The sequence below is a fragment of the Ursus arctos genome, unplaced genomic scaffold (genome assembly GCF_023065955.2).
Source record: "Ursus arctos isolate Adak ecotype North America unplaced genomic scaffold, UrsArc2.0 scaffold_8, whole genome shotgun sequence".
Lineage (NCBI taxonomy): Eukaryota > Metazoa > Chordata > Mammalia > Carnivora > Ursidae > Ursus > Ursus arctos.
Genome location: NW_026623100.1, coordinates 65,976,813 through 65,986,921, shown reverse-complemented (window position 1 = coordinate 65,986,921; position 10,109 = coordinate 65,976,813). Strand labels below are relative to the sequence as shown.

At 51.3% G+C, this 10,109-nt stretch overlaps 1 pseudogene; it reads left to right on the top strand.

Moving 5' to 3' along the window:
* Positions 1–240: 240 nt before the first annotated feature.
* LOC113268589 (40S ribosomal protein S11-like) lies at positions 241–9,379 on the top strand (annotated as a pseudogene).
* Positions 9,380–10,109: the final 730 nt, after the last annotated feature.

The window sequence follows — 10,109 nt, the reverse complement described above, 5'->3', positions numbered from 1 at the left end:
GAGATTGAGAACCTGAGCGGTACTTGGGTGTTTAGTGAGAAACGTCAAGGAGGAACTCCATGCCAACCCTCCACAAACCACCACGCCCTGTGCTGTGTTTCTAAGACCTTCTCACCAACAACTAATATTTAATGAACACTTACTGTGTGCTAGGCTATGAAATAGCAGGTGGGATAAAAAACAGACCTGGAAATTTCTGCTTAAAGAAGCTTACAGACCTTTCCTTGGGTGGGCAGGAAGATGGCGGACGTTCAGACTGAGCATGCCTACCAGAAACAGCTGACCAGCTTTCAAAATAAGAAGAGAGGCCTGTTTGGAGAAACTGGCAAGGAGAAGCTCCTATGATACTAAAGTAACATCAGTCTGGCCTTTGAGATGCCCACGGAAGCCACTGAAGACACCTGTACTGACAAGAAATGCCCCTTTACTGGTAGTGTCTCCATTTGAAGGCAGATTCCATCCAGTGTGGTGACCAAGATGAAGATGCAAAGGACCCTTTTCACCCGCCGAGGCTACTTCCAACTACTTGGAGAAACACCAGAAGAACATACCCGTGCACCTGCCCTCCCCCCCCCACACAAGGACATCCATATTGGCAGCACTGTCACTGTGGGCGAGTGCCAGCCCTGGAGCAAGACTGTAGGCTTCCATATGCTCAAGATCACCAAGGCCACTGACAATAAGAAGCCAGAAGTTCTGAGACTAGACATCTGCCCATACCCCCAAAGAAAAAAAGTTATTTTCCCAGTCAAGAAAAAAAAAAAAAAAAGAAGCAGCTTACTGATGGCAAACGAGTTATACAGAAATGACGATTTTAAAGAGAAACTATGTTAAGTGCATTTTAACAGAGGTTCAGCGCACTAAGGGAGCCCAAGGGAGAAGACGCATGGAGTCTAGAGGCATGGTGTGGTAGACTGTAACAGTCACGGTCCCCCGTGAGTCACGCCTCCTGATACGCATGCCCTTGTGTGTCCCTACCCCGTCCACTCGGACTTGGCCTCGTGACTTGCATCGTCCAATGGTGCACAGACACAAGCAGAGGTTTGAGAAGCACTTGCCCGGTGGGACTTGCTCTCCTGGAGCATGGCCCTGTGACCGCCACGTAAGGAAGCCAGTGTAGCCTAATGAAGAGGCCAAGCGGAGGAGAACAGAGACAGTCTCACTATTGCTTAGCACCCACTGCCAGACACAGAGCAGGGCCATCCTCCACATTCCAGTCCTGTGGACCTTGCAGTTCAAATGCAGGGATCTGAGCACCCCAGTAACACCAACAGAGGAGCTTCCCAGCTGACCCACAAAAAGGAGAGAAACAATAGCATTGTTTTAAGGCTCAAAGTTTAGAGTGATCTGTTTGCACGAATAGATAGTATACAGAAATAAGGTAGCGCCATAATGAAAACACAAAACACGTAGTATTGGCTTTGGATTGCGTGGCAAAGGGAGGCTGGGAGTGCCGGCTGGAGGTTTCCGGGGGAAATCGAAGGGAAGGACAGCCACCTGCGTACCCTAGCAGTGAAACAGCAGTGACAGCAGTCCCGCGAAACTGTCCCCAGCAGGAATTCAGAAGGTAGAAAACGTACCTGATAAGCCTAGGAATCTGGAGCAGGGAATTTCCAGGCAGAACGTTAAAAGACTAAATTGTCGGGAGGCGCCTGGGTGGCACAGTGGTTAAGCGTCTGCCTTCAGCTCAGGGCGTGATCCCGGCGTTCTGGGATCGAGTCCCACATCAGGCTCCTCCGCTATGACCCTGCTTCTTCCTCTCCCACTCCCCCTGCTTGTGTTCCCTCTCTCGCTGGCTGTCTCTCTCTGTCAAATAAATAAATAAAATCTTTAAAAAAAAAAAAAGACTAAATTGTCTTTTAGCAGCTATCCCTGTAAGGGACAGGAAGGAGGAACTGTTCAGTGTCCCATAAGAATTTAGAAAGATGGGACGGGATGGGGGCGGGGGCGGGGAAGGGGGCGCTGGCTCAGTTGATTAAGCGTCAGACTCTTGATTTCAGCTCAGGTCATGATATCAGGGTCGTGAGATGGAAACCTGCGTCAGGGGCTCCTCGCTCAGCGGGAGTCAGCTTGGGATTCACTCTCTTCCTTCTCCCTCTGCCCCCCCCCCCGCTTGCACTTGCGTGCTCTCTCTCTCTAAAATAATAATAATAATAAATAAAAAACCAAAACAAAATAAAGTGTTTTGTATTTCTAGTCTCTCTAACCCACAAGAGTCTCCAAGTAAGACATGGCTTCAGGGTAAAGATCAAATTAAGTTTGAGGCTGTGACTCTTTGTTAAGCCCTCAGAGAGACAGAAGGCAGTGCCTCGCAGCGCCAGGTCCCCGCCCCGTAGCCCCCCAACAGGCTGCCCAAAGTGAAGGGAGAACCATCTTTAAATTAACTGAAGGAATGGCTCTTGTCTAACCAAGTAGACTCTTCTCTGACACTGTTTTAGGGGGGTCGTCGGACAGGGAGAGTTCTAGGTGCAGAAAGCAGGCTGAGAGCCCCTCAGGCGCAGACACACTTCTTCCAGACCAGAAAGAGTATCTCAGAAGGTGGAGCCAAAGCCCAGAAGGCAAGCTGGGAGGCCTAGAGACAACGGCGGAGGAGTCAGTCCCAGCCAGCCAGCAGGGCCCTGGGGCAGGAGCACCCTTACCTCCAAAGTAGAGAGCCTTGACACCCAGACCCTGCTCTTAGATTCACCCAGTGGCTGTGTGTCTCCCTGCTCCTGCTTTGGGTGTGAGTACTCACAAGGTCATCCTGCCTGCTCTCACCAGCGTGTGTTGGGTGTTTGGAGAAGAGGAGATGGCTTATCTTTTAAGCTCACAGTCCTTGGCCCAGGAGGAGCCACTGAGGCACCGCACCTGTGGAGGCGTGCACGCCCCAGGACCCGATCCAATCCGGAGGCCCTGCGCTGCGAGCCTGGGGCGTGATTCGATGAGGCGTGAGGGCACCAGGAGGAGTGAGGGGATTTTGCACGTGGGAGGGATGTGAGCCATTTGTTGGAGGAACGGTCCCCGTATAGCAACCGTGTGTGTCTCCCTCTCCCATGGACTCTGCAGGTGGCCTTGTGATTTGCTTCGGCCAAGGGGACAAGGCCACACCAGAGGCTTGACAGGCAGGTGCTCTTAGAACCTTGCCTGCGCCTCCCGTGTGAGGAGGCCCATCTGGCCCTGGCAGAGGAGAGGCCGCAGGAAGGGGAACGGAAGTGCCCCAGGTGTGAGCCACCCACTGCCAGAGATCTTGACCCTCAGCCCCTCCCACCCTGGTTGAATGAGTATTTTCAGGTGAAACCAGCGTTGAAACCACTCAGTCAATCCACAGAACGATGGGAAATTATAAATAATTGTTAGTTTGCGGGGCACCTGGGTGACTCAGTCGGTTAAGCGTCTGCCTTCGGCTCAGGTCATGATCCCAGGATCCTGGGATCGAGCCCCACATCGGGCTCCCTGCTCATTGAGGAGCCTGCTTCTCCCTCTGCCTGCCACTACCCCTGCTTGTGCTCCCTCTCTCTGTCAAATGAATAAATAAAATCTTTAAAAAAAATAATTGTTAGTTTGAGTAAAAAGTTTCAGGATGGTCTTGTTAGGCAACGATAGACAAGTGATACATGGGAAGATGTTTAAAAGCCTTCTTGGAGGAGCTAGTACTTAAGTTCAGAGAGGGCGAGCACATAGAAGGCTGGAGAAAGGTTATTCCAGGCACGGCAAGGTAGGAGTATAGGCGGAGGCGTGGGGAAGGGGAAGGACAGGGAGTTACAGGCTACTTCACGCTTAATATGCCAGTCTGCAGAACCACACCCAGAAGCAGTAAAGGAACCCCCATTTAGAAAGCAGCCCCAGTCCGTCTTTCATTATCCATCAGAGGCCTTGGCTTAGCTGTGGGGTCTTCAAGGTCTGGAACTTTCCAGCTTCTACAGCCCAAACATATCCGGGGCAGGAGATTCTCTGGGTGGTGGTGGCTGGAGGGCAAATACGCACTGTCACTTCTCTGCTGAGTATTAACCGGAAAGAAGCAAACACCCAAACTGCACCAGCTGCTCAGCGGAGAGCGCAGGGGGCTCGAGGACCCGAGAAGCGGGGGTGACTATACCCGTGCCATTGTTTTCCAACCACGCAACGATGAACGCTGTACGTGATTTCTCTGGATTTCGTGCTTCAATTGTAAAATGAGCAGGTGTCCTCCAGCTCTGAGAGCCCAAGGTTCTGGGAAGATATTTTAATGCATAAGTAAATATGTAAGTGCCTCCCACATAATAAGCAGTCAAGGGGGCCTGGGTGGCTCAGTCGGTTGGGCATCTGAATCTTGACTTTGGCTCAGGTCGTGATCTCAGGGTCCTGAGATCGAGTCCCCTCATCGGGTTTTGTCCTCAGTGGGGCGTCTGCTTGGGATCCTCTCCATCTCCCTCTGCCCCTCCCCCTGCTCCCGGGCGCACGATCCCTCTGTCTAATAAATAAATCTTTTTAAAAAAACCAAGCAGTCAAATAGTCGTTGAATCTGAGTAGGCCTTAGCAATAAAATGGACCGCGGTAGCACTGAAATGCTGTGATCTGTAGGTCAGTACAATGATTTTGGAAGGCAATACGGGAATAAGAGTTGAGAGTCGTTTGACTTATTTCACTTAGCATTATCTCCTCCAGTGCCGTCCATGTTGCAGCAAATGTTGAGAACTCGTTATAAGTCAAGCAGAGAAAGACAATTATCATATGGTTTCTCTCATCTATGGAACATAAGAACTAGGAAGATCGGTAGGGGAAGAAAGGGATAAAGAAAGGGGGGTAATCAGAAGGGGGAATGAAGCATGAGAGACTATGGACTATGAGAAACAAACTGAGGGCTTCAGAGGGGAGGGGGGTGGGGGAATGGGATAAGCTGGTGATGGGTAGTAAGGAGGGCACGTATTGCATGGTGCACTGGGTGTTATATGCAACTAATGAATCATCGAACTTTACATCGGAAACCAGGAATGTACTATATGGTGACTAACATAATATAATTTAAAAAATATTATTATAATAAAAAAATATTAAGCAAAAAAAAAAGAATTGAGAGCGTAAAAATATTTGTCTTTTGACTTTGTTATCCCATTCTTGGGAATTTATCCCAAGAAAATAATTAAACATACTATAAAAGCTGTATGTATCAACTCCAATGTAAAAAAAGAAAAGTCAAAAGCAATCTAAATACCTAATGAAAAGGATAAATAAATTACTGTGTGGGCAATATTCTATAGCTATTGCAAGAACTATTATGAAAGGTGTAAAATCACAGGAAAGTGCTCGTGATTTCACAATTAGTGGAAAAGTCTATATATATATCTATCTCATATTACAGCAACTGTATAAAAATAGGCTGCATATGGACACAGCTAGAAAGAAACATGCAAATATGAAAATAGTTGTATGAAAGCTCTGGGATCATGGTGAAGGTTTTTCTTATTTCTTATAGGTTGCCTTTATAATAAAGTGTTTTAAAACCCCATTATCTCTGCTCTTCACTCTGGTGACTAATCGGGTGTTCCTGTGTGAGCAAGAGAACAGGAAAGCCCACCACACGCACTCTGGCGGTGCCCTGGGACCCTTCACACTGCAGGAACCCTGACATAGGCCCAGGCCTCTCCTGGGAGCATCCAGGAGACCCACCAGTGACACAGAGGGGCTGCGCCGGAGCCCGTATGCTATGAAGGGGTTATTCAGGCTGTCTGTAACTCGGGAAGAAAGGATAACAAGGCAATTGTGAGAGACCCTGAGGTGCCCCACTTTTTGCCAAGATGGTTCTGGCAGGAGACCTGACAACAAGGGAACCACACAGCCCGAGAGGTGACCTGACCAAGGGGTTTTGCTGCTGGAAACCAGAGAGAGACACTGACGGAAGTGACATCACCTCACGCCCTCCACCACCATCGGAAGGTAAGATCATCTTCTGTCAAAGTAACCCGTGTTTTTGAGCATCTACTTTGCATAAGACACCCCAGAGGATACAAAGATGACTAAGACAGGCCTGTGGCTGCAAGGACTTTGCGTCCCAGCATGGGGTTAGGGGGAGGGGGAGAAGGGAGAGAGACACAGAGACAGAGAGAGAGGTTTAGGGTCCGAGGCAGAATATTTAACAGTGGGGCAAACCACTGCTACCAAAGTCAGGAGGAGGAAGAGATCATGTCCAGCCAGAAGGGTCCCTGGCACAGGCCTTAAAGGATGGGTTTTGTCAGAGATGACCTCTGGGGAGGTGTTCAGGCTGAGGAGCCGAAAAGGCAGAGGTAGAGGAAGGCCCTGGGGCACCGGGACAGCCGTGAGCGGTCCGGTGAGGCTGGGCCAGAGCCCACGGAGTGAGGGCGGCTAGAGATTTGGTGGGAAGGGGGACTGGAGCCAGGAGGGGGTCATACCTCCAATGGTCGGCCTGGCTGGGCTTTAGAATAATGCCGAGTGCACAGCAACAGGACCTCGGGGACAGTCAGAGCAGGGAAGACAGGAAGGAGCAGCTGTGCCAGGGAGGGGCGGAGAGAGCTGGATGGGACTGGGGTGTCGGCAGCCGAACAGAAAGGAAAAGACATGAGGAGGGCTGCAGGGGCAGAACTGATGGGGCTTGGTGACTGACTGGTGTCCGGTGGGAGGAAGGAGCCCTAGAGAAGTCCAGGAGACAGAGCGCTGGGGACACTGACAATGGGGACAGGAAGCCAGAAGGAACGGGCTGGAGCAGGAGGTGAAAGGGAAAGGTTTCGCTCAGGATGCAGTGAGTCCAACAGGAGGCTTGACAGAGCAAGTCAGGGCTGCATTCGAGAGTAGCCCTTCAAAGGCTGCGGCGGGAGAGGGCTGAAAGCAGAACCTCAGGGCAACCTCCGCAGGTGGCAGAGGGAAGAATGATGGAGAAAGTGGCGGGACAGAGGGCGCAGAGGAGAGCAGCTCCCTGGGCTGGAATGGAAAGTGGCGAGGCCAGCGGGGGGCGGGGGTGAGGGGGGTCCCAAATAAGCATGGGGGCGGCGGAAGCCAGGCTGTAAGAAGCTGAGAACACCTTCACAAAGTGGGGCAGACTCTGACAACTTTTTCATTAAGTTTGGTGGTAAGGAGAAGAGAGGTAGGCGGCCCCCTGAATGGGGTGCAGGGTCAAGGGAAAGTGTTTTGGGGGGTGTACACCCTTGAGCATCCTTGCAGGTAAGAAGATGGTGATAAAAGGACCGTGAGCGTCACTACCCTGGGAGAGGGGGCATGGACGGGGCAGTGGTGGCAGCTGTAGCAGAAGGGAGGTACCTGAACCTGCAAGGCAATGCTGTCAAAAGAAACAAAAAAAAAAGAAGAAACTTTAAAAATGACAGCAAGTTCCTTCGGGTAAACCTTATTCAGAACCGCAATATCTAAAATCATTGATGCTGAGTTGAAATGGGGGGGGGGGGCGCGGAAGGCCCTCGTTCTCCTGGGGCGTCAGCTCCGAGCAGAACAGAGAGGGAGGAGACGAGGCGGAGGGAACATCATGAAGTTAGTGAAAGAGAAACGGAGAGATTTTGCCGCAGGCGTGATGGGGCTGTTGAAAAACGGAAAGCTTAACAAAAGAAAGAATTTGGTAGAGTCATAGTGAAAAAAAAACGAGCTACCGACGGCACTTGAGCTGGAAAACGTGGGATTTCCAAGCACCACGAAGGTCCCTGCTGAGGGAATGCTTGAATGCTGAGTGAGAGCTTGAATCCTGCAAGGCCGACCCCCCACGCAGAAGCAGCCTTGCACGCTGGTTACCTATGCAGGCGGGGGCTGGCACAGTCTGATGGGAGGCTGGGACATCGGGGGGATCTCAGGAGCTTCCAAGGACATGGCCAAGGGAGCCAGCCTTTCCTGGTGTCCCCTTTCTGCCAAGCCAGAGAGCCAGGCTCTGCCGGGTGCCCAGGGAAGCACTCCTTTGGCTGCGATCGGTGGGAGACGAGCCTCCTTTCAGGGACAGGTTATCAACAACTTTGGACTGAGCTTTTCAGGGAGATGTTTAACCCAATTTTTAAAATTGTGGTAAATTGTACATAACATTGAATTTACCATTTTAGTCATTTTAAAGAGTACAGTTCTGTGGCACTAAATAATTTACATTATTTTGCAGTCATCACCACCATCCATTTCCAGAACTTTTCCATCATCCTCAACTGAAACTCTGTACCTGTTAAACATGAATTTTCTGTTTTCCCCTCCACGCCAGTGCCTGGTAACCACTGTTCAACTTTCTGTCTCTAGGAATTTGATACGCTAGGTATCTCCTATCGGGGAAACCATACAATATTTGTCTTCTTGTGACTGGCCTATTTCACTCAGCATAAAGTTTTCAAGGTTCATCCATGTTATAGCATGTGCCAGGATTTCTGCCCTTTTTTTTTTTTTAAAGATTTATTTATTTATTAGACAGAGAGAGACAGCCAGCGAGAGAGGGAACACAAGCAGGGGGAGTGGGAGAAGAAGAAGCAGGCTCCTAGTGGAGGAGCCTGATGTGGGGCTCGATCCCGGAATGCCAGGATCACGCCCTGAGCCGAAGGCAGACGCTTAACGGCTGCGCCACCCAGGCGCCCCTCTGCCCTTTTTAAGGCTGAATGATACTGGATTGTATGAGGGCGCCTGGGTGGCTCAGTCGTGGGCGCCTGGGTGGCTCAGTCATGGGAGCCTCTGGCTCAGGTCATGATCCCAGAGTCCTGGGATCGAGTCCCACATCAGGTTCCTTGCTCAGCGTGGAGCCTCTTTCTCCCTCTCCCTCTGTGCGCTCTCTCTCTCTCAAGCAAATAAATAAAACCTTTAAAAAATACATTGCATCGTATGGATCCACATTTTGTTTATCCCTTCCTCAGTGAGTGGACGCGTGGGTCAAGTCCCGCACTGGGCTGCTGTGAACTCTGGAGGACAGCTATCTGTTCAGTCTCTTCGATTCTTCTGCGCACGTGCCCAGAAGTGGAATCGTCCACGGTGTATTCTTCAAAACAATATACACAACCGAATAAGAATAGACAAGTACAACTTTGACCAGATGGGGGATGCTGAACGTATGGAAACTCAGGACAAGCAGAGCAGCCTGGCCTGGGCCGGGCGGCCGCCATGGCAGCTGCTCACGCCCGTTTCTAGAGCCCTAGACTGGGATGTCTGGCCCGTCTTTTAGGACTCAAGGCCTGACCCAAAAGGACACTTGAGGATATCAGCTTCGGGAAGGAAAGGAGTCTTGCCAGGCCTCCGAAGCACGGTTTCTGGAGGCAGCAGCATGAAGGTCACCGGCGGCAGGGGTTGGAGCCCAGGTGGTAAGAACAGGGCTGGTCCCTTCTACGAGGGGAGCCCGGTTGTGAAGAGGCACCCTGACCCTCCCTTGTGGGTCTTACTGGTGCCTTCAAGCACGGGCTTGGGTGTCCAGACGGCCTCTGCTTCGATCCGCGTGCACCGGAGTTAGCCCGTTGTCTTGGGCGGGCCATTCGTCCCCTGATTCTGTCTCATCTGTCATGTGGGCTGAAGGGATACGTGTGCGGAAGAGACGGACACAGAAGCCAGGGCGCTGTAAACTGTCAGCGTCAGGTTCCTTCTTTTCCCGCCTTAGTAGCTTCCTTCACCCCCTTTTGGACTCCAGGAGCCTAGGAACCCTCTGTTCTCTCTACCCTCTCCCAGAGCTTCAAGCTACCGAGAAAAGAAAGAGGCAGAAACACAGCATCTTTGCCTTCTAGTGGCGAAACAGGCCCATTGCAGGCGCAGACGGCGGGCCGCACGTTCGCCCTCGACGGCTTTGTGAAGCAGGGGTCAGGTCTCATTTCCAAACTCATGTCTGAGTCATCAGCAGTACATGATGATTACTCACGATGAAATACTATCTACAGAATAATTAGAAGGCACCACTAAATAGATCACGTTTATTTGGTTTGACGGACTGACCCCCAACACTCGCTGGACCTATTTGGCCTCCTGTCCATCTGCTGGTACATGGCAGCACTGAGGGCGGAGGACAGCGGGAGGCCGGGGAGCACCACCCGGGCTCCTGAAGCCCAGAGACATCACAACGTACCCGATCGGAGCGCTGACCAGGGCACGGGGGAGGCCGGGAAGGGCGTCATTTCGGACCCAAATGACAGAGGGTCAGACACCCATGCAGTTTTTTTCAGAAAAGCCTTAGCAGCTGCCAAACACGACAT